This window comes from Stomoxys calcitrans, chromosome 1 (genome assembly GCF_963082655.1).
Source record: "Stomoxys calcitrans chromosome 1, idStoCalc2.1, whole genome shotgun sequence".
In the NCBI taxonomy this organism is placed as follows: Eukaryota; Metazoa; Arthropoda; class Insecta; order Diptera; family Muscidae; genus Stomoxys; species Stomoxys calcitrans.
In genome coordinates this window covers 82,715,937-82,741,445 of record NC_081552.1, presented here as the reverse complement: position 1 = coordinate 82,741,445, position 25,509 = coordinate 82,715,937, and positions in this window count along the sequence as shown.

Genomic DNA, 25,509 nt, shown 5'->3' with positions numbered 1-25,509 from the left:
TCTAGAGGCTCAAGAAGTCAAGACCCAAGATCGGTTTATATGGCAGCTATATCAAAACATGGACCGATATGGCCCATTTACAATACCAACCGACCTACACTAATAAGAAGTATTTGTGCAAAATTTCAAGCGGCTAGCTTTACTCCTTCGGAAGTTAGCGTGCTTTCGACAGACAGACGGACGGACGGACGGACGGACGGACGGACAGACGGACGGACATGGCTAGATCGACATAAAATGTCACGACGATCAAGAATATATATACTTTATGGGGTCTCAGACGAATATTTCGAGTAGTTACAAACAGAATGACGAAATTAGTATACCCCCCATCTTATGGTGGAGGGTATAAAAATAAATTTGTGTTTGCTTGTTAGTTGATTTGTTAGTTTGTTTGTCTGTTCCGTATAGACTCAAAAACGGCTGTATCGATTTTCTTGAAATTTTAAAATTTTTTGATATCTGAAAGGTAGGTGGACCCTCCCCCTTACCATAATTTTCAAATTCGGCCGGGCCGAACTTTGGATACCCACCACCTCGGTTATATATGTAAACCATTTTTCGTCAAAAAGCGGTGCAAAATTCATACCCTAAGCACCATAGCAGCTATTTCACTATATGTTCCGATTTGGACCAAAAGTAAGTCATTGTTCAATTGAATATTACAAAATATTGGTTTCTTTTAGTAGTTATATCTAAAAATAATAAACCGATCTGAACTATACACGACACGGATATTGAAAAGCATAACATAAGTCAGTATGTCAAATTTCAGTGAAATCGAAATAAAAATGCGCCTTTTATGGGGCCAAGACTTTAAATCGAGAGATCGGTCTATATGGCAGTTATATGCAAATCTTGATCGATCGATTGCAGAAATATGAGGAGGTGCTTAACTTAACTCTTTGTCCCAAATTTCGACAACATCGGACAATAAATGCGCTTTTTATGGCCCACAAAACCTAAAACCGAGAGATCGGTCTATATGGCGGCTATATTCAAATCAGGACCGATCTGCGCGATAATGCAGCAGTATGTCAAGGCGCTTAACTTAACTTACTGTCCCAAATTTCGGCGACATCGGACAATAAATGCGCCTTTAATGGGCCTAAGACCCTAAATCGGAGGATCGGTCTATATGGCAGCTATATCCAAATCTGGACCGATCTAAACCAAATTGTCGAAGGGTCTAACACAACTCACTGTCCCAAATTTCAGCAAATCGGATAATAAATGTGGCTTTTATGGGCCTAAGACCCTAAATCGGAGGATCGGTCTATATGGCAGCTATATCCAAATCTGGACCGATCTGGGCCAAATTGGCGAACGATGCTAGAGGGCCTAACACAACTCACTGTCCCAAATTTCAGCAAAATCGGATAATAAATGCTTTTATGGGCCTAAAACCCTAAATCGGAGGATTGGTCTATATGGCAGCTATATCCAAATCTGGACCCATCTGCGCCAAATTCACGAAGGATGTTGAAGGGCCTAACACAACTCACTGTCCCAAATTTCAGCAAAATCGGATACTAAATGTGGCTTTTATTGGCCTAAAACCCTAAATCGGAGGATCGGTCTTTATGGCAGCTATATCCAAATCTGGACCGATCTGAACCAAATTGACGAAGGATGTTGAAGGGCCCAACACAACGCCCTGTCACAAATTTCAGCAAAATCGGATAATAAATGTGGCTTTTATTGGCCTAAGACCCTAAATCGGCGGATCGGTCTATATGGGGGCTATATCAAGATATTGTCCGATATAGCCCATCTTCGAACTTAACCTGCTTATGGACAAAAAAAGATTCTGTGCAAAGTTTCAGCTCAATATCTCTATTTTTGAAGACTGTAGCGTGATTTCAACAGACAGACGGACAGACGGACGGACATGTCTAGATCGTCTTAGATTTTTACGCTGATCAAGAATATATATACTTTATAGGGTCGGAAATGGATATTTCGATGTGTTGCAAACGGAATGACAAAATGAATATACCCCCATCCATCGGTGGTGGGTATAAAAATTTAGTATCTAAATTTCAGATGGTTTACCTAGGGGTCCCCCACCCCCAAAACCTACCAAATATATTTTTAGACCAATCACGACAATATGGGACTCAAATGAAAGGTATTTAACATTAGAAAACGTATCTGATATCCAATTGTCGGACCAAGTGTTTGGGGGACCACCCCAACTCCAAAAAAACACCCCTAAGTCGGATGTATTTGCCGACCATGGCAATATGGGACTCAAATGATAGATAATTGCGAGTAGAATACGAATCTGATATCCAAATGTGGGACCAAGTTTTTGGGGGTCATCCCTTTCCCAAAACACCCCAAAAAGGACTTATTTACTGACCATGGCAATATAGGGCTCAAATAAAAGGTATTTGAGTGTAGACGAATCTGATATCAAAATGTGGAACCATGTGTTTGGGAGGCCGCCCTTCTCCCAAAATACCCCCAAACAGGACAAATTTACGACGTATCTCAAATGAAGGGCCTTTGGGAGTAAAGTACGAATCTGATATCAACATTCAGGAAAAAGTGTCTATGGGGCCACCCCACCTCCAAAACACCACCTAAATAGGACGTATATGCTGACAATTGCAATGTTGGGCTCAATTAAAAGGAATTTTAGAGTAGAACACGAATCAGAGCCAAGTCACTGAGTGGCCACCCATCCCCCAAAGCAGCCTTAATCCGAACATGTCTGCCGGCTATGGAAATATGGGGCTCAAATGAAAGGTATTTGGAAGTAGATCACGCATCCGAAGTTAACATTCGGGACCAACTGTCTAGTGGACGTCGCAGCCCCATAACAACCCCCAAATAATAAGTATTTGCTCGCCATGACAATTTGGGTTTTAAACACAGGGGAGTTCGATATTTATAGCTTTTAGGGTCCATTCTCCAAACCGGACATATTTGCTGACTTTTGCAATAAGGGGCTAAAATGAAAGGTATTTGGGATTAGAAAACTAATTGAATATCCAATTTTGAGGCCAATGAAAATATGGGGTTCAAATAAATGATATATGAGAGTAGAGCACGATGCTAAAACACACCTAAATCGGACATATTTACCGACCAGGTCACTGTGGGGCTTAAATGAAAGGTATTGACACCCACTTTCGAAACCAATTTTCTGGGTATTTGGGAGTAGAATGCGAATCTGATATCCATTACCATGACCTTTCTCATGTGTTTTTTTTTTGGAAAAGGATATGAATCTCATATCCACTTCTGGAGCAAAGGGTTTGGTTACTTCAATCCACCACCAAAACCAAGAGAATGAAGTAGGTCTAACACCCAAACTTTGATGGGCGGACCCTCCCCTTACCCTTACCCTTTTTTCTAAAATGCCAGTTATCGGAGATGGGTGGGGCAATTCAAACGAAATTTAATTTGTTTATAATAACTAAAAAACAGATAATTGGCGTCCTTATTTAGAATGGGATGTCTAGGGGCAGGGCCACCTTCAGAACCAGCCAAATGGAAATATAAAACAAATAGAGCACGAATCTGATATATGGGCGTCCACCTCACCGCCAAAAATACTCCCATACCGAATATATTTACCAACCTCAGTAAATGATTTCGGTAACCTATTTATAGCCATACCAAAGCAATGGCAACATTGCCAAGGTATACTATTTTAAATACCCTGTTCCTTAATATGAAATTTTACATGCAAGCCGAATTTGTCAAATTAGATATAGATATTTATTAAACTTAACTACATGCATATTTTTCACCATTTCAACTGGGCACTTCTTTTGTTAAGCGATAATAATATTTAAGCCTCAGCTCTAAATATTAAATATTATTAATTTTCTTTTACTCCAACTATGTTGAAGGATTATCATGAAATGATTTCCATGAACTCTTTGCCAGATTATCAATTTGGCTTAATTCATACCTCTTTCAACTGGGATTCAAAGCCATTATTAAATATTATAAAAACCTTAAAAACTGCCTAAACGAAATTACTGGTTTTATAACTTGTTGTATTGTATATAACATATAATTTATAACGACTTGTAACGGGATTATTTAAGGAAAATTAATGAATTTGTTGGCATATTCAGGAAAAAACATGCGCTAAGCTTAATTGAGAATGTTAGCCAAACAAATTTCACTCGTGAGCGAAAAATATATCCATAAATAAATAACTAAACGATGACAAAATATTTCTAGCAAAAAGAAGACATCAAAAGCTACAACAATTTTGAAAACCAATAACAATAGTTAGTTTAAACCATTGTAGAAAAAAGGAAAACAAATTTAAATGGAAAATGGTAATAATGAATGTGAAACACAATAAAAAAGAGTTCTTACAACATATACAAATAATTCAATGATGTGTTATATATAGGCATAACATAAAAACGGGCAAATTTTAAATGATGAGGAAACTGAAAACATTTTATTGTACAAAAAGTCCAATATGTGGATTATACTATAGGTTAGTATATAAGCACATGTATAAACGAGTTGTATATTCATATAAATATTACATTCACCCATTCCGTGGGGGCACGGCACAAATTGACCAAGCCTAATTTGTTAAATGAAACTTTTGTACTCACCTACAAATTTTGAGAATCGAATCGATATTAGCATCAAGTTGTCACACAAGTTGGTACAGTTGTAGGTTTGGCAATAAAACTAACCTTTTCAAATTTCCTCCAAATTGATTTTAAAGTTCCTTTTTTATTTAAGGATATCATATCGGTAGATAGATTTTTATGGCTTACCTGCAGTAGGGATACATTCTACTCCAATATTTTTTATCTTCAAATGAAATCTGCAAATGCAATATTGCCACATACCAATGATATCATCGGCATAGGCTATGAGCCAGTTTTGTTTATTGAACTTTGTGTCATTTATTTTTCTGCAGAGCTTCAATTGAGCCTCAATCGAACGAATGGTTTATATGAGAGCTGAATGAAATGTTTAGTTATTTATAATTTGACAGATCTGTAGTACGTGTACCAATTAAGGACAAATGCTAATATTACAGCAAAATCGATCTTATAGAACTTGCGAGTATGAAATATGGAACGGTCTCACAGAATATAAGAATCTTATATTAACGGAATCATGTGGTCTACCCAAAATTGAGAAATCAATGTGCATAAAACGATAATGTTCGATTGTATAAAATAATTGGCGAAAGTGATCGAGATATACGCAGAGTAAAAGTATTTAGGAATCTTTTCATAATTCCATTCATAGTTTATTATACCCACCTCCGACGGATAGTGGTATATTCATTTTGTTATTCCGTTTGCAACACATCGAAATATCCATTTCCGACCCTATAAAGTATATATATTCTTGATCAGCGTAAAAATCTAAGACGATCTAGACATGTCCGTCCGTCTGTCTGTTGAAATCACGCTACAGTCTTCAAAAATAGAGATATTGAGCTGAAACTTTGCACAAATTCTTTTTTTTTGTCCATAAGCAGGTTAAGTTCGAAGATGGGCTATATCGGACTATATCTTGATATAGCCCCCATATAGACCGATCCGCCGATTTAGGGTCTTAGGCCCATAAAAGCCACATTTATTATCCGATTTTGCTGAAATTTGGGACAGTGAGTTGTCTTAGACCCTTCGACATCCTCCGTCAATATGGCTCAGATCGGCTCAGATTTGGATATAGCTGCCATATAGACCGATCCTCCAATTTAGGGTATTAGGCCAATAAAAGCCATATTTATTATCCGATTTTGCTGAAATTTAAGACAGTGAGTTGTCTTAGACCCTTCGACATCCTCCGTCAATATGGCTCAGATCGGCTCAGATTTGGATATAGCTGCCATATAGACCGATCTCTCTATTTAAAGTCTTGGCCCCATAAAAGGCACATTTTTACTCCGATTGCACCGTGTCGTATATAGTTCAGGTCGGTTTATTTTTAGATATAACTTCTAAAAAGACAAATATTTTGTTATATACAATACAATTGAACAATAACTTTTACTTATTAGATGTTGGTCTAAATCGGAACATATATTGATATAGCTGCTATGGGACATAAGGTATGCAATTTTCACCGAATTTTGATGAAAGGTGGTTTACATATATACCCTAGGTGGTGGGTATCCAAAGTTCGGCCCGCCCGAACTTAACGCCTTTTTACTTGTTTTTTACATAATATTTATGTAACGAACTTTGAATGCGTGAACAAGTTCTTATATTGATGTACAAGCCAGTATTTTTTCGAAAATATATAAGAATTTCTAAAATCCAGAATCATTTTCTTAACTTTCCTCACCTTTTCGCCCTTTTTGACCTCTGTTTCGCTATCTTATTGGCAAACCCGTTTTTTACTTTGCCTGCAGAGAAAGACCACTTGAATTGGGATTGTTTTTCGTTTATGCTATTAGTGTGTGTGTATTAGATGCCTGCACTAGACAACACTAGTATACAGCAAAATCCCTTTTTATACCCACCACCGAAGGATGGGGGTATATTCATTTTGTCATTCCGTTTGCAACACATCGAAATATCCATTTCCGACCCTATAATGTATATATATTCTTGATCAGCGTAAAAATTTAAGACGATCTAGACGTGTCCGTCCGTCTGTCTGTCGAAATCACGCTACAGTCTTTAAAAATAGAGATATTGAGCTGAAACTTTGTATAGATTCTTTTTTTGTCCATAAGAAGGTTAAGTTTGAAGATGGGCTATATCGGACTATATCTTGATATAACCCCCATATAGACCGATCAACCGATTTAGGTTCTTAGGCAAATAAAAGCCACATTTATTTTCAGATTTTGCTGAAATTTGGGACAGTGAATTATGTTAGGCCCTTCAATATCCTTCGTTAATTTGGCCCAGATCGGTACAGATTTGGATATAGCTGTCATATAGACCGATCCTCCGATTTAGGGTCTTAGGCCCATAAAAGCCACATTTATTATCCGATTTCGATGAAATTTGGGATAGTGAGTTGTGTTAGATCGTCAATTTGGCCCAGGTCGGTTCAGATTTAAATAAAGCTGCCATATAGACCGATCTCTCGGTTTTGGGTTTTGGGGCCATAATAAGCGCATTTATTATCCGATTTTGCCGAAATTTGAGACAGTGAGTTGCGTTAGGCTCTTCGACGTCCTTTAGCAATTTGGCCCAGATCGGTCTAGATTTGTATATAGCTGCCATATAGACCGATCTCTCGGTTTTAGGTTTTGGGGCCATAAAAGGCGCAATTTATAATCCGATTTCACTGAAATTTGGGACAGTGAGTTGCTTTAGGCTCTTCGACGTCCTTCTTGAATTTGGCCCAGATCAGTCCACATTTGGATATAGCTGCCATATAGACCGATCCTCCGATTTAGGTTCTTATGCCCATAAAAGCCACATTTATTATCCGAATTTGCCGAAATTTGGGACAGTGAGTTGTGTTGGACCTTTCGATACCCTTCGTTAATTTGGCCCAGATAAAGCGATCCTCCCATTTCGGGTCTTAGGCCATAAATGCCACATTTATTATCCTTTTGATAAAATTTGGGACAGGGGGTTGTGTTAGGCCCTTCGACATTCTGCGTCAATTTGGCTCAGATCGGTCCACATTTGGATATAGCTGCCATATAGACCGATCCTCCCATTTAGGGTCTCAGGCCCATAAATGCCACACTTTTTATTCGCTTTTGATGAAGTTTTGGACAGAGAGTTGTGTTAGACCCGTCGACATCCTTCGTTAGTTTGGTCCAGATCGGTCTAGATTTGGATATAGCTGCCATATAGACCGATCTCTCGATTTAAGGTTTTGGGCAAATAAAAGGCGCATTTATTGTCCGATATTTGGGACAGTTCGTTGTATTAGGCTTTTCCACATCCGTGTCGCATATGGTTCAGATCGGTTTATTTTTAGTTACAGCTTCTATTTAAAAAGAACAATATTTTGTTATTCACAATTGAACAATGAATTGTACCGATTAGTATTTGGTTCAATTCGGAACATATTTCGAAATAACTGCTATGGGAAATTTACACCGGATTTTGATGAAAGGTGGTTTACATATATACCCGAGGTGGTGGGTATCCAAAGTTCGGCCCGGCCGAACTTAACACCTTTATGCTTGTTAATTATAGCCTACACCACTACTGCGGTAAAGGGTATTTTTTACCCTCCACCGTAGGATTGGGGCATACTAATTTCGTAATTCTGTTTGTAACTACCCAAAATAATCGTCCCAGACCCCGTATAGTATATGCATTCTTGATAGTCAAGACATTTTAAGTCGATCTAGCCATGTCCGTCCGTCCGTCTGTTTGTCGAAAGAACGCTAACTTTCGAGGCAGTAAAGCTAGCCGTTTGAAATTTTGCACAAATATTTCTTATTAATGTAGGTCGGTTGGGATTGTAAGTGGGCCATATCGGTCCATTTTTTGATAAGAATTGCGCCCTCTAGAGGCTCAAGAAGTCAAGACCCAAGTTCGGTTTATATGGCAGCTATATCAAAACATGGACCGATTTGGCCCATTTACAATACCAACTGACCTACACTAATAAAAAGTATTTGTGCAAAATTTCAAGGGGCTAGCTTTACTCCTTCAAAAGTTAGCGTGCTTTCGACAGACTGACGGAGGGACGGACAGACGGACGGACATTGCTAGATCGCCTTAAAATGACATGACGATTAAGAATGTATATACTTTATGGGGTCTTAGACGAATGACGATATTAGTATACCCCTATCCTATGGTGGAGGCTACAAAAATTAAGTGTGCATGGGAAAACAACAAGTGTGTTTAGGAATATACAAGTGTCGTTGATCTAATCAATAAATGATTAATACGAAATTGTCTTGGCGGCACACAAGGCCCATTTCTTATCCGATTTTGATGAAATTTTAAATGATGAGTTACATGAACTACTGGTTCACCATTTCAGAGCACATATGATTGTGATTAAATTCGATAGTGATTAAATTTAAAAGAAAACATAATTTCTTAAGGCCACAAAATGATTATTGCTCCGGTTTTTATTAATCTTTTTATTGAGCTATCTTCTATCTATATATATAACAAGTACGAGCGTGCTAAGTTCGGCCGGCCGAATCTTATACACCCTCCACCATGGATCGCATTTGTCGAGTTCTATGATCGGTATCTCTTTTTAGGCAAACAAAGAATATTGAATAAGAACTGTTATGCTATTGGAGCTATATCAAGTTATAATCCGATTCGGGCCATAAATGAATGCTAAACATTGTAGAAGTCATTGCATAATATTTCAGTTCCTTCAGATAAGAATTGCGCATTGTAGGGGGTCAAGAAGCAAAATCGGGAGATAGTTTTATATGGGAGCTGTATCAAGCTATTGATCGATTCAGACGATATTAGACACGTATGTTGAAGGTCATGAGAGAAGCCGTTGTACAAAATTTATGCCAAATCGGATGAGAAGTCGAGATGGCAACTATATCAAAACATGGACCGATTTGGCCCATTTACAATCCCGATCGAACTAAACTATTTAATAGAAAGTATTTGTGCAAAATTGCAAGCGGCTAGCATTGCTCCTTCGAAAGTTAGTGTGCTTTCGACAGACAGGCGGACCGAAATGGCTAGATCGACTTAAAATGACATGACGATCAAGAATATATATTTATGGGGTCTCAGACTCATATTTAGAGGTGTTATAAACAGAATGACGAAATTAGTATACCCCCATCCTATGGTGGAGGGTATAAAAAGAGTTGCGTGACTGACTGATTGCTGACTGACTGACTTATTATCGCCCAATCCAAACGGCTAAGCTAAATAGAATCATGAAATTTTGCAACAATGTCACAGACACGGGATAAGGCTGGATTTGGTGATATTCGTACGTTTACGTAATAAAAAGTACGAAATGGTACATATTTGCCCTGCGCAAACGGAAAGTTTTAGAATTATGTTCTTCGTCGAAATTTAAAGATAGTCTCGAAAAAATAAGATATGGCAAAAAAATTTTGGAAAATCGTACCGTTTAGTACCGCAATTTTTATACCCTCCACCATAAGATGGGGGGTATACTAATTTCGTCATTCTGTTTGTAACTACTCGAAATATTCGTCTGAGACCCCATAAAGTACATATATTCTTGATCGTCGTGACATTTTATGTCGATCTAGTCATGTCCGTCCGTCTGTCTGTCGAAAGCACGCTAACTTCCGAAGGAGTAAAGCTAGCCGCTTGAAATTTTGCACAAATACTTCTTATTAGTGTAGGTCGGTTGGTATTGTAAATGGGCCATATCGGTCCACGTTTTGATATAGCTGCCATATAAACCGATCTTGGGTCTTGATATCTTGAACCTCTAGAGTGGGCAATTCTTATTCGATTGGAATGAAATTTTGCACGACGTGTTTTGCTATGATATCCAACAACTGTGCCAAGTATAATTCAAATCGGTTCATAACCTGATATAGCTGCCATATAAACCGATCTTGGGTCTTGACTTCTTGAGCCTCTAAAGGGCACAATTCTTATCCGATTTGAATGAATTTTTGCACGAAGTATTTCGTTATGATATCCAACAACTGTGCCAAGTATGGTTGAAATCGGCCCATAACCTGATATAGCTGCCACATAAACAGATCTGGGGATTTGACTTCTTGAGCTTCTAGAGAGCGCAATTCCTATCCGAATTGGCTAAAATTTTGCTAACGTATTTTATTCTTACTTTAAACTACTGTGTCAAATAAGGTTCAAATCGGTTCATAACCTGATATAGCTGTCATATAAACCGATCTAAGATCTTGACTTCTTGAGCCTCTAGAAGTCGCATTTATTATCCGAATTGCCGAAAATTTTGTACGACGGATTCTCTCATGACCATCAACAAACGTGTTTATTATGGTCTGAATCGGTCTATAGCCCGATACAGACCCCATATAAATCATTCTCTCTATTTTACTTCGTGAGCCCCAATGGGCGCAATTCTTATACGAATTAGCTGACATTTTACACAGGTCTCCAACATATAATTTAATTGTGGTCCGAACCGGACCATATCTTGATATCGTTTTAATAGCAGAGCAACTCTTTTCTTATATCCTTTTTTGCCTAAGAAGAAATGCCGGGAAAAGAACTCGACAAATGCGATCGATGGTGGAGGGTATATAAGATTCGGCCCGGCCGAACTTAGCACGCTTTTACTTGTTACTATTTGGTACTTTCTTTGTAGTTTTAACTAGAGCTCTGAGTTTCGGAACTTAGGTACACTATAAAAACCTTAATTGGGTAAGAGTTTTTGTAAATTTTTACATTTAGGTACTAAAAAAAAGTACAAACAAGTAAAAAGGCGTTAAGTTCGGCCGGGCCGAACTTTGGATACCCACCACCTCGGATATATATGTGAACCACCTTTCCTCAAAATCCGGTGCAAAATTCATAGCAGCTATGTTCTGATTTGGACCAGATACTAATAAGTAAAAGTTATTGTTCAATTGTATATAACAAAATATTGGTCTTTTTAGTAGTTATATCTAAAAATAAACCGATCTGAACTATATACCACACGGATGTCGAAAAGCATAACATAAGTCAGTGTGTCAAATTTCAATCGCAATCGGATTAAAAATGCGCCTTTTATGGGGCCAAGATTTCAAATCGAGAGATCGGTTTATATGGCAGCTATATGCAAATCTTGATCGATCTAGACCAACTTGAAGAAATATGTGGAGGGACTTAACTTAACTCTTTGTCCCAAATTTCGGCAACATCGGACAATAAATGCGCTTTTTATGGCCCCAAAACCTAAAACCGAGAGATCGGTTTATATGGCAGCTATATCCAAATCTGGACCGATCTGAGCTGTATTGACGGAGGAAGTCGAAGGGCCCAAGACAACTCACAGTCCCAAATTTCAGCAAAATCAGATAATAAATGTGGCTTTTATGGGCCTTAGACCCAAAATCGGCGAATCGGTCTATATGGGGGCTATATCAAGATATAGTCCGATATAGCCCATCTTCGAACTTAACCTGCTTATGGATAAAAAAAGAACCTGTGCAAAATTTCAGCTCAATATCTCTATTTTTGAAGACTGTAGCGTGATTTCAACAGACAGACGGACGGACATGTCTAAATCGTCTTAGATTTTTACGCTGATCAAGAATATATATACTTTATACGGTCAGAAATGGATATTTCGATGTGTTGCAAACGGAATGACAAAATGAATAAACCCCCATCCGTCGGTGGTGGGTATAAAAAGGTTCGAAATGGGTGATCTTCGTACAAGGCATATGCACAAAGATAGAATTTTGAAATGTGACTTAAGAAGAAACAAGTAAAAGCGTGCTAAGTTCGGCCGGGCCGAATCTTATATACCCTCCACCATCGATCGCATTTGTCGAGTTCTTTTCCCGGCATCTCTTCTTAGGCAAAAAAGGATATAAGAAAAGAGTTGCTCTGCTATTAAAACGATATCAAGATATGGTCCGGTTCGGACCACAATTAAATTATATGTTGGAGACCTGTGTAAAATTTCAGCCAATTCGTATAAGAATTGCGCCCATTGGGGCTCACGAAGTAAAATAGAGAGAACAATTTATATGGGATCTGTATCAGGCTATAGACCGATTCAGACCATAATAAACACGTTTGTTGATGGTCATGAGAGAATCCGTCGTACAAAATTTCGGGCAATTCGGATAATAAATGCGACTTCTAGAGGCTCAAGAAGTCAAGATCTTAGATCGGTTTATATGACAGCTATATCAGGTTATGAACCGATTTGAACCTTATTTGACACAGTTGTTGAAAGTAAAATTAAATACGTCATGCAAAATTTTAGCCAAATCGGATAGGAATTGCGCCCTCTAGAAGCTCAAGAAGTCAAATCCCCAGATCTGTTTATATCACAGCTATATCAGGTTAAGGACCGATTTGAACCATACTTGGCACAGTTGTTGGATATCATAACGAAATACTTCGTGCAAAAATTCATTCAAATCGGATAAGAATTGTGCCCTCTAGAGGCTCAAGAAGTCAAGACCCAAGATCGGTTTATATGGCAGCTATATCAGGTTATGGACCGATTTAAACCATACTTGGCACAGTTGTTGGGTATCATAACAAAAGACGTCGTGCGAAATTCCATTCCACTCGAATAAGAATTGCGCCCCCTAGAGGCTCAAGAAGTCAAGACCCAAGATCGGTTTATATGGCAGCTATATCAGGTTATGCACCGATTTGAACCATACTTGGCACAGTTGTTGGATATAAAAACAAAACACGTCGTGCAAAATTTCGTTCTGATCGGATAAGAATTGCGCACGCTAGAGGCTCAAGAAGTCAAGACCCAAGATCGGTTTATATGGCAGCTATATCAGGTTATGGACCGATTTGAACTGTACTTGGCACAGTTATTGGATATCATAGCAAAACATGTCGTGCAAAATTTCATTCCAATCGGATAAGAATTGCCCACTCTAGAGGCTCAAGAAGTCAAGACCCAAGATCGGTTTATATCGCAGCTATATCAAAACATGGACCGATATGGCCCATTTACAATACCAACCGACCTACACTAATAAGAAGTATTTGTGCAAAATTTCAAGCGGCTAGCTTTACTCCTTCGGAAGTTAGCGTGCTTTCGACAGACAGACGGACGGACAGACGGACGGACATCGCTAGATCGACATAAAATGTCACGACGAGCAAGAATATATATACTTTATGGGGTCTCAGACGAATATTTAGAGTAGTTACAAACAGAATGACGAAATTAGTATACCCCCCATCTTATGAAGGAGGGTATAAAAATGGAAAAATAGTACTGGTATCGGAAAAAATATACGTTTAGTACCGCGATTGGTACCATTTAGTACTTTCTTTACAGATGCAGCTTGAGGTCTGCAACTTGGCATGCATTAGGAAAATATGAAGGTGACTATAATCTTTTTACAATTCGTACATTTTGGTTCCAACATTGGCACTATTTGGTAAATTCTTTATAGATGAAGCTAGTAGGTACCACTAAGATATAAATGATGGACGACTTAAAAGTCCATTCAAAATTCGTAAATTTAAGTACCAGAATTGGTACCATTTTTTACTTTTTGACCATTTTTTTAAGCTAGATGTCAGAAATTTGGCGTCTAGGTACAACTAAGAAGTATATGATGGGTGGCTAAATGGTCTCTTCAACAGTCGCACATTTTGGTACCATTTTGTATTTTCTTCATAGATGGAGCTATTCCTTTGAAATTTGGCATGTAGGTATAACTAAAAAACAAATGTTCTATTAAAAATTCATACATTTTGGTACAAAATTAGTACCATTATTTTACAGATGGAACTAGAAATCTGAAATTTGGCATGTAGGTACAAGAAGGAAATATATAATGAATGACTAATTGATCCATACATAATTCTTCCATTTTGGACCAAAAGGTACAGTATAGAACGAAATAGCTTATTTTGCCTACAGCGAACAAGGATTTTTAATATTAACCATTTCGACAAACGTTATCGCAGTCTCGACAAACATACGATATTGGAAGCAAACGTACAAATGTGGTTTAATTGGTACCATGAAAGGATATATATTGCAACTAGAAAATATTTTTTAATCGTATTTGTTAGATACTCAAACGTACAAAAAGTAAGCTAAAGCTCTCAAAATTGATATAAATACAAGTACACCATGACAAAATTTTGGGTGACCAGAAGAATATTTAAAGTCGTACATTAAGGTACTAAAACGTACAAAATGGTATATTCTTTACGAATTGAGCTAAAACACTCAAAATTAGTTTATGGTTACTCCTTGACATTAATATTGGGTGGTTAGAAGATTCGTTTTTAATTCGTGTATTAAGGTAATAAAACATACAAAATTTTACTTTCAATACAGCGTGATCTTTAGCTCGCAAAATTGGGATACAGTTACAGCTTGACTATTTTGGTGGACCAGAAGGTTTTTTTTTCAAAATCGTTCATTTAGGTACTATACAGAGTGATCTTTAGCTCTCTAAATTGGGATACAGCTATACCTTGACTATCAATTTTGGGCGACCAATAGATTTTTTTTTTCAAAATCGTACATTTAGGTACTAAAACGTATAAAATGGTACAATCTTTACGAACTGAGCTAAAGCACTCAAAATAAGGATATGATTACACATTGAAAGTAAATATTGGGCGTTCAGAATATTCGTTTCTAATTCGTGTATTTAGGTACTAAAACATACAAAATGGTACTTTCAATACAGCGTGATCTTTAGCTCGCAAAATTGGGATACAGTTACACCTTGACTATTTTGGTGGACCAGAAGGTTTTTTTTCAAAATCGTTCATTTAGGTACAATATATTGGGCAACTTATTGATTTTTCCTATTCATTGCTTTCCTTGGTACCATTTGGTACTTTCTTCACACAAGGGAACAGATTTCTAAAGTAGCGAAGCGGACCGCCAGGATGTTGGTCATGAAATGAAATTTGGCACAACTAAAGGTCTTGGGTCATAGGCACGGGATATGGTGATATTCGTACGTCAAGGTACTAAGAGTACCAAAAAGTAAATTTTTCCCCACCGCGAACGAATAGGGCTAGAATTATGATTTTGGGTTAAAATTTTAGAACATATCGAAAAAATAAATTTTGGTGACAAACATTTTGGAAAATCATAACGGAAGTCGGCGAAATAGTACGTTGGTACTATGTGGTATTTTCTATGTAAAATAAACAATAGCTCTGAATTTTGGAACTTAGGTACACTATGGCAACCTAAATTGAATGACTATAAGTGTTTTTTGGAAATTTGCTCATTTAGGTACTAAAAAAGTACCAAAAATGGGTGAACTTTGTACAGGAGCTAGAATTTTGAAATTTGACTTAAAAACATCTACTGCAAAATAATGAGGGTGAATTGAAAAATGTTACTCGTAACGGGAGAAAACATTAGTTTAGTACCGGAATTAATACCATTTGGAACTTTCTTTACAGATGGAGCTCGAGGTCCGTACAAGAGGTACAAGTACATGTAGGTACAAGAAAGAAATAACATTTAATACATTCTTTACAGATGGAGCTATAGGGCTGAAATTTGGCATGTAGGTACAACTATTCAAATCTATTCAAAATTCGTATATTTTGGTACCAAAAAGTGCGAAATAGCTTATCATCGCCTACAGCTAACGGGAACCGCCAGAACTAAGCAATTTGACAAACATTTTCGAAGTCTTGACAAAAATATGACATGTGGTTGTCTTAGCGAATATCTTATGGATCAAAGCTAGGGGAAAGAGTGGACCTGGGAGTCTACATTGAGAACCCAGAGACTGAGACCTGTTTTAGATTGCCTGATCATAATACGGTCCTGCAGACAGAGATCCGGGCGACCACGGATTGCGTGAGGTGGTGTGGTACTAACGTGGGTGATCTGGATCGTGATAGGGCCAGGCTATTACTGAAAGGAAGCAAGAAGGATGTCAGTGCAGCTTTTAGTGTCATAAAGGGACACACAAACTCACTTATACAAAATTGGTGCGGCAAGTGATTGCATGTGTAGGCCATCTTGGCAAGATGATGAGACTTTGGAGCATTTCCTATGCCATTGCCCGGTTTTTGCGACTAATAGACACCGGTACTTTGGTCTGTGGCATGGGGCAGATTAATATTTGCACCCTCTTTTCAACCTAACCTAGCTTTGGCGAATCAGCTTCAGTATATTGATGATTTTTTTTGCGCTCATTTTAATTTGCTTTTAAATTAGTTTTATAATTTCAACAGGTTACTGTTTGTGTCAGTCAATTGGTTTTACATGACTTAATTTCCATAAAATTTTACGCAAACAAATTGTAAAAACTAAGCAACTACAATATAAATATTTCAAAAAAAATAAATTTTGACCAATTTACGTTGAGCCATCTACGTTCTGCTTAAATGTTGCCGCCAATTTCTCCTCCAAACCTAATTAAAATTGATCGAAAATCCGATTCTGATGGAAAAGATGTCCGCACTCGACCTCAAAGTTCCTCTCATGTATCCGATCGGAAACCTCTTCCCTTCCTTCCAGGATTCCTATCGTCGCCTCTATTATACAGCGATGGTATGAGCTGCTCGCCTCCTCAATCCATTCTCACATCGCCTTAAGTCTCATAGCCGCAGTGGCTGGCTCACACTTAGTCTGTATTTCAATGGGACGGATATCTAGAATAGTCTCCAGTGCCCTAGTGGGCGTGGTCCTCATTGCTTCGCCTATGACATGACAACCTGTTTGCTTTACCAGTTGTATGGTCCTTATGTTGCACTTTTTCTCCATAGCAGGCCACCAAACGACTGGGGCGTAAGTTAGTTATTAGTCTAATCACGCTCCTGTAGAACCAGTGGACTATCCGAGGGTAGGCCCCATTTCGAGCCTACGACCCGTCTACATAGTACCCAGCATCTTTGAGCCTTCTCAGTACGGTCCTTAATGTGACACTTCAAATAAAGTTTCCTATCCAAGATCACTCGTTAGATATGACCTTGTCGGAATCGTTTTGTTGAGGAAACGTGGTGCGTCAAGTTGGCCCACCACCGTCTTCGTCGTGAACAGGCATATTTCAGTCTTCTCTGGGCTAACATTGAGACCCCTGGGTCTAGCCCAGTCAAATGCCATATGCAACAGCTTTTCGGCCCTTTTGCATAGTTGGTTCGGATCCTTACCTCTTCGAAGTATTATCAAATCCCTCCTCAGTCAGCATCCGTAATAGGTTATTTATGGTGGTCACCCAAAGTAATGGCAATAAAATGCCCCCTGTGCCACTTTCTCCCTTATATTTATGTCATGGGACCCGCAATTTATCCACCTGCTCCTTAGCATATGGTTTATCCAGTCTCTATGAACCCGGTCCACCGGGTACTGCCCCCTCGATGTCAACGCAAACAGCCAGTGTGTACATCTTGGCACTAAAAGATTCTTCTATTTTATGCACAACCTTGTGCAGGGCAGTCTCCACCGACCTTTCCTTGATATAGGCGTGCTGTTTGTATTTGAACAGTTCGCTGGATGTCCTACTCTTTACCATGGTTTTAAGTAGAAAGGATGTAAGGCTTATAGATCTGTAGGCTTTGGTGTAGCATAACTTGCGTTGCCGGGCTTGGGTATAAATACAACCCTTGCAAATCTTAGGAACGCTGTGAAAATACAGGTCAGATGGGGCGCCAGATAGTCCGTCTCCTTCTGTAGTAACGCCGGAAATATTCCATCAGGATCGGGTGACTTAGATAATTTCGATCAACATCATTATTCCAAGATTCCGGTGTCTCCGTAAGTCCAGTCGTATCCTGTGGAAAATGCGTTTTTATCACTCTCACTCCCATGTCGTCTACTAACGTTTCAGTTTGGACATGGGTTTTTGAGAGAAACTTTTTCATCTTGGCGGCGTCATTAACGCTATAGACCTGTTCGCAGAAAAGCTTCCAGGAGACACGTTTTGCCGCTCTGGTTATCTTATTCTATTCCTTTAGCCTTGTGTATTACACATCCCAATAAACTTCCGCTTTTTTACGACGAGCTCTGTTATAAAATCTGCGAACCTCTTTCCCAATGTTGCGAATCTCCCCCATCATCCAGCGTTTTTCATGGTCTAATTTCCTTTCTCGAAGAGGACAAATATCTTCGAAAGACTCCTCTAGTGTAGTCGTAATCCTTTTGATATTATCGTCAATGTCTTCTATGTTTGGACAATCTAAATTATCTTGTCCAAGTCTTCTTCTGAGTAGTCTTCCGAATTTTGGCCACTTTGTTTTCTACTTATTATGGAAGCTTATCGGATTCGGTCGGCCGTGCGATTCTAAACCTGACTATGGTCTGAGAAGAAATACTCCATAGAGATCCTCCAATTCTAAACCTCATCGATTAGATTTTCCGTACATATTGTCACATCTAAGACCTCCTCCCTAATCGTATTAACAATGGTAGCGGTGTTACCAATATTAAGTGTTATTAGGTTGTTAGTATTCCAGAATTCTGCCAGGGCTTGGCCCCGCTTATTACTGTTGCTACTACCCCACGAAATGTGGTGAGAGTTCGCATCGCACCCTATTAGTTCCTCGTTTCCTGTCTATTTTGCTTTCCACACCAGCCGTTGCAGCTCCGGCGTGGGTGGCGGTGTCAGGCTATATGAATCTTGCCCTTGCTGATTTACTCCATCAGAGCGTGAGCTGTCTCTATCCGGTGGAGGTTTATCTATATGACCTCAATCAAGAGTTCTCCATTAGATGGGTTTCTTGGAAGTAGGTGATGGTCTCATCGTGTGCTCCCTTTTCTTTAGGCTGTATTGAGTTTCCCGTCACTGCACTGCCTGATGTTCCAATCTTAGGATCTTTGCCAATACTAGTTTTCCAATGGTCTCATCGTCTGATCCCTGCGCTTAAGACGGCATTGAGTTCTCTGTCACTGCCTGATGTTTCAGCATTAGAATCTTCATCTATCCTAGTCTTCCTAATCTCGAGAAAGTCATTGATGAGTCCGTCGTCGAGTCCCTGTTTGTTAGGCTGCGTTGGGTCTCTCGCCCCTGCACTGCCTAATGTTTTAGTGTTAGGATCTTTGCTTATCCTAATCTTCCCAATATTGAGAGAGTCGGTGATCATCTCGTCGTCGGCCCCCTGTCCGTTACGCGTTATCGAGTGTCCCGCCACTGCACCGACCGATGGCTTAACATGAAGATGTTTGCCCATCCTAGTCTTCCCAATCTTGCAAAAGACAGCCATTGCCCCGAAGTACGCCAAGCCTTTAGTCTTATCCAAACTTGTCGCGGAGGAGAGTTCCTTTCTCCTTGGTTTTGATTGTTTAAGACTTCCGTCCGTCGCGATTTCCCCGTCCACATCCTTGATGAAGACCGTCGCCTTTGTGAGCTGTAGGATGTTCATCTTTCTCACAAGGTGGAGCTTTGTGCCCCAGGGAGTGTGTATACTTCCAACGAGCTTTTTGGCGGTATCAATACATTCCACTAACGCAAAGCGCAACGTTAAGATATTCTCTCTAAACTCGCAGCTCATAATTCGTATGGGTTAACCCTCTTCAGAGATCACATGTTCGAGATACCTTTCGTTTACCAAATGCCTCACCTTGGACCGACGATCCGGTGGAATCCTACCGAATGCACAGTCGATATCAATGATTGAATAAGTCATATCATCTCTGTTGTGCTTCCTTGCAACTCCTTACCTTTCTCAGCGCCCATCGTCCCCTTTCGTGATGGTTTTGGCATCCTTTTGGAAGTCACAGTCCTCCGACTTTGTCTACCCGGATCGCTTTCACGGTCTGCTTGTGAGCTCAGAAAAGCCATCGCTCTCTTCTGCCGTCATCCCGTTGACCACATCTCTCGTTACGGCTGCGATGACTGGTCAGACGACTGACCATCTAATTACTTTCGATTACAGGTACCAAGCCACCCACACCTATAGGAAGGGAGGAGTTCATTTTGAGCCTATTCCAAAAAGGCTTAAAATTCTTCGTAATAGATAGTAGTTATTCCGAGATACGGATATTTTTCTTTGGGGGGCGAAATGAAAACACGTCCGCTCCACTAAACAGCTACTTTATTAAAGTTTGATTAAAAGTCAAAAATAGCATTGATATTAGTAGGAAATGTTTGCAACTTTATTTTAAAAATTAAGAACTACTTAAACAAAATCCAAGCTTTTATTAAATTTTAGAACATTATATTCATTATGAGACATATTTCCATATTTATTAAATTAGTCCTCATTAAGTGGTCTAATATAATAAATATGAAAATTTGGAATGCAATCCCGGTTTTTATCAAAAGATTTTTCTTGTGTTCGAGAATTTAAATATGCTGATAGGTTTCCATAACTTGTATATTAGAAATTTTACCTGTGCCCCATAGTTGAGAAGAATTATTATATTCTCTTTGCCATTCAAAAATGGGAATATAATGCATGACTTGACTTGAAATGAAAACGGTTAGTTGCGAAGAATGTTGCTGATTTCATGTGAATGTGTATGTAAATCTGATTTCAAAAAGTGAATCGACGAATCGGTTTACACGGGCTTGTATCTATTTATGGACTCGTCTGGCCTTCATTTGGTTGAGAGTTGGTAGGTACCTTAAGTACCAATTATCAATCATATTGCATACAAGTTAAGGCTTCTTCTAAGTACGTTAAAAATGTAGGACGGACCGATAAGCGCATAACAATAAAGTGTGATTTGTGTGATACGATACATCTGCCATGATGCTAAGCTGCAAATGATGCACGAAAATACATTGATTAACATTCAATTGTCAAATGTGGTAAATCAAAATAGAGAAGTTGATAACATCCGGAATACGATTGGAAAAGTATGAAGGTATCATGTGCTGTACTAAGAGAGCTTAGCGACGAAACCTTTTGGAATTAAAGTAAAAATAAACAAGTAGAAGCGTGCTAAATTCGGCCGGGCCGAATCTTATATACCCTCCACCATGGATCGCATTTGTCGAGTTCTTTTCCCGGCATCTCTTCTTAGGCAAAAAAGTATATAATAAAAGAGTTGCTCTGCTATTAAAACGATATCAAGATATGATCCGGTTCGGACCACAATTAAATTATATGTTGGAGACCTGTGTAAAATTTCAGCCAATTCGTATAAGAATTGCGCCCATTGGGGCTCACGAAGTAAAATAGAGAGAACGATTTATATGGGATCTGTATCGGGCTATAGAACGATTCAGACCATAATAAACACGTTTGTTAATGGTCATGAGAGGATCCATCGTACAAAATTTCAGGCATATCGGATAATAATTGCGACCTCTAGGGGTCAAGAAGTCAAGATCCCAGATCGGTTTATATGGCAGCTATATCAGGTTATGAACCCATTTGAACCTTATTTGACACAGTTGTTGAAAGTAAAAATAAAATACGTCATGCAAAATTTCAGATAAATCGGATAGGAATTGCGCCCTCTAGAAGCTCAAGAAGTCAAGTCCCCAGATCTCTTTATATGACAGCTATATCAGGTTATGAACCGATTTCAACCATACTTGGCACAGTTGTTGGATATCATAACGAAATACTTCGTGCAAAAATTCATTCAAATCGGATAAGAATTGTGCCCTCTAGAGGCTCAAGAAGTCAAGACCCAAGACGGGTTATATGGCAGCTATATCAGGTTATGAACCGATTTAAACCATACTTGGCACAGTTGTTGCGTATAATAACAAAACACGTCGTGCGAAATTCCATTCCAATCGGATAAGAATTGCGTACTCTAGAGGCTCAAGAAGTCAAGGTCCAAGATCTGTTTATATGGCAGCTATATCAGGTTATGGACCGATTTGAACCATACCTAGCACAGTTGTTGGATATAATAACAAAACACGTCGTGCAAAATTTCATTTCAATCGGATAAGAATTGCGCACTCTAGAGGCTCAAGAAGTCAAGACCCCAGATCGGTTTATATGGCAGCTATATCAGGTTATGGACCGATTTGAACCATACTAGGCACAGTTGTTGAATATCATAAGAAAGCACGTCGTGCAAAATTTCATTCAGATCAGATAAGAATTGCGCACGCTAGAGGCTCAAGAAGTCAAGACCCAAGATCGGTTTATATGGCAGCTATATCAGGTTATAGACCGATTTGAACCATACTTGGCACAGTTGTTGGATATCATAGCAAAACACGTCGTGCAAAATTTCATTCCAATCGAATAAGAATTGCGCACTCTAGAGGCTCAAGAAGTCAAGACCCAAGATCGGTTTATATGGCAGCTATATCAAAACATGAACCGATATGGCCCATTTACAATACCAACCGACCTACAATAATAAGAAGTATTTGTGCAAAATTTCAAGCGGCTAGCTTTACTCCTTCGGAAGTTAGCGTGCTTTCGACAGACAGACGGACGGACGGACGAACGGACATGGCTAGATCGACATAAAATTTCACGACGATCAAGAATATATATACTTTATGGGGTCTCAGACGAATATTTCGAGTAGTTACAAACAGAATGACGAAATTAGTATACCCCCCATCTTATGGTGGAGGGTATAAAAATAAATAGTTGAAATATACTATATCATAACGTGAAAATGATTAAAATATAATTTTTATACCCTCCACCATAAGATGGGGGTATACTAATTTCGTCATTCTGTTTGTAACTACTCAAAATATTCGTCTGAGACCCCATAAAGTATATATATTCTTGATCGTCGAGACATTTTATGTCGATCAAGCCATGTCCGTCCGTCTGTCCGTCCGTCTGTCTGTCGAAAGCACGCTAACTTCCGAAGGAGTAAAGCTAGCCGCTTGAAATTTTGCACAAATACTTCTTATTAGTGTAGGTCGGTTGGTATTGTAAATGGGCCATATCGGTCCATGTTTTGATATAGCTGCCATATAAACCGTTCTTGAGTCTTGACTTCTTGAGCCTCTAGAGTGTGCAATTCTTGTCCGATTGGAATGAAATTTGGCAAGACGTGTTTTGTTATGATATCCAACCACTGTGCTAAGTATGGTTCAAATCGGTCTATAACCTGATATAGCTGCCATATAAACCGATCTTGGGTCTTGACTTCTAGAGCCTCTAGAGTGGGCAATTCTTATCCGATTTGAATGAAATTTCGCACGACGTGTTTTGTCATGATATCAAACAACTATGCCAAGAATGGTTCAAATCGGTCTGTAACCTAATATAGCTGTCATATAAACCGATCTTGGGTCTTGACTTCATGAGCCTCAGAGGGCGCAATTCTTATCCGATTTGAATGAATTTTGGTACGACATGTTTCGTTATGATATCCAACAACTGTGCCAAGTATGGTTCAAATCGGTTCATAACCTGATATAGCTGTGATATAAACCGATCTGGGATCTTGATTTCTAGAGCCTCTAGAGTGCGCAATTATTATCCGATTTGTCTGAAATTTTGTACGACGGATTCTCTCATGACCATCAACATACGTGTTTATAATGGTTTGAATCGGTCTATAGCCCGATACAGCTCCCATATAAATCGATCTCTCTATTTTACTTCTTGAGCCCCCAAAGGGCGCAATTCTTATTCGAATTGGCTGACATTTTACACAGGCTTCCAACATATAATTTAATTGTGGTCCAAACCGGACCATATCTTGATATCGCTCTAATAGCAGAGCAAATCTTTTCTTATATCCTTTTTTTCCCAAAGAAGAGATGCCCGGAAAAGAATTCGACAAATGCGATCCATGGTGGAGGGTATATAAGATTCGGCCCGGCCGAACTTAGCACGCTTTTACTTGTTTTACTTGTTTGCGATAGTTTTTTTCTATTCAAAATTATTTAGGCTTTAAAAATGTTCTAAAAATTCCTAATTATTAAAAAGATTTTTAAAGTTTTATGACACCTTTGGCATTTTTTTTCAACCGTGGCGCCATAAAATAATATAAATTAAATTTTTTGGGTTTTCTTTTATTTCCTCCCCAATGTCCATTTTACGCCATAGATGTTTGTCCATTTTACGCCATGGTGTTTGCATGCCTTGGATAAGAAAGTATGTCCGCTTATGACGCCGAACGCATGGGTTTCAACAATAAAAAAAATGTCAGCGATGGTTATGTTCTCATTAATACTGGCGACACTCGTGCGATCAGTCATATTAAACTTCTGTACATATTGGTTTTGCTCAGCTTCGCACTATTCGGACTCAGCTACAAACACGAGGTCGCTTATAATTAAATTAAAAACAGGACACGGACAGCATTCACTGAAATAAGAGAAATCTCTTGTTCTCTAATGAGATGTTTATAAGAAAATTTGCAATTTACGAGAACATATCAATGAGTTCTGTCCTATACAAGTTTAAGCTCATTCTTATTGCGAGTACGCACGTCTTGCCCCAGACCGACAGCACTTTATCAGAGACGTTTTCATGGCTGATTACAAAAGGTTAATACCTCATAAGTGTCAAACAGTAGTAGGGGAGGAAATTAACCGATGAAAATTGTTTGTGATTTTCTCGACGGGATTTGTATGCAGGCGTACATGGTAATACCTGAACTACGGTGGCCCAAATATATATAAAAAGTAATATTTAATAAATTAAGTAAACAAAACATAACTTAATATATATAAAAGTATTCATTAATTATGTAAAAAAAAACCAAAGTTTTCATATTACTAAAAAGTTATTTTTACAACACTTGCATATCAACATAATTTAATACACTAACAAATACTTAATCGTTTGCCGTTATGAAGACATTACTTACTCATTGTTACGAATAGCTCTGAACGAAAAATAAATAAAGTACCTATTACGGTCAAAAGCAAAATCAATCGTTTTGGCTTTAAAATTGGCGAATGAAACTGAAATCATTTAAAATGCTATATTAATGGAAACGACCACTAAAAGAGCTATTAGTTTTTCTTTAAAAAATTTGGTTTGCAGTATCTCAATTACTTATTTTTAGTTTTAATAATTCAAACCTATATATAAAACGTGCTAACACAAATATTTAATGAAATAATATAAAACATTTGTCGATGATAAAACA